A 639-nucleotide genomic window follows, 5' to 3' on the forward strand; every position below is an offset into this window, starting at 1 on the left:
CTTCACCTTCAATTGTTTATGGAGGTGAGTGATTCATTCAAGATAACCGGTGTGACTGAAGTCTAACTAAGGTTGAAGTTGTTTCCATACTCGTTACGAGATTGAGCACGAGCATGGCTCAATTCATTGCCACCAAGATCAATATCTACATGGAAAGCATTAACAGAGAGATTTTTGGTTAAGTATTTCCCACCTAGCAAAAATGCTAAGTTGAGGAACGAGATCACAACTTTCTAACAATTGGATGTTGAGCCTTTGTATGAGGCTTGGGAGCAATTCAACGAGTTACATCGTAAGTGTCCTCATCATGGGATTACTTATTGTATCCAGTTGGGATTCTATAATGGTCTCAATGCACAAACAAGATTGTTAGTAGATGCTTCTGGGAATGGTGCAATTTTGTCTGAGTCTTAGAATGATGCTTATGAGATCATCGAGAGGATCACGAGTAATAACTATCAATGGCCAAAAAATCGACTAGCTTCAAGAAGATGTGTAGTAGGAGTTCTTGAAGTAGACACCCTCACTTCATTATCAGCTCAGGTATCGTCTATTTCCTCTATGTTAAAATAGTTTATAGCTAATAGAGCTAATCATTTTGCAGCTCAGCCACCAAGTCCGTTTGAAGTAGTTTTCTGT

The 639-nt window shown here is 38.8% G+C and overlaps 1 non-coding gene across 1 annotated transcript; it reads right to left on the reverse strand.

The window, feature by feature from the left end:
* Nucleotides 1-207: 207 nt before the first annotated feature.
* On the reverse strand, nucleotides 208-314 carry LOC128294813 (small nucleolar RNA R71). Its single transcript, XR_008285120.1, has one exon. It is a non-coding gene; the product is annotated as a small nucleolar RNA R71 (small nucleolar RNA).
* Between the last annotated feature and the right edge of the window lie 325 nt (nucleotides 315-639).

Source organism: Gossypium arboreum, chromosome 6 (assembly GCF_025698485.1).
Source record: "Gossypium arboreum isolate Shixiya-1 chromosome 6, ASM2569848v2, whole genome shotgun sequence".
Classification (NCBI taxonomy): domain Eukaryota; kingdom Viridiplantae; phylum Streptophyta; class Magnoliopsida; order Malvales; family Malvaceae; genus Gossypium; species Gossypium arboreum.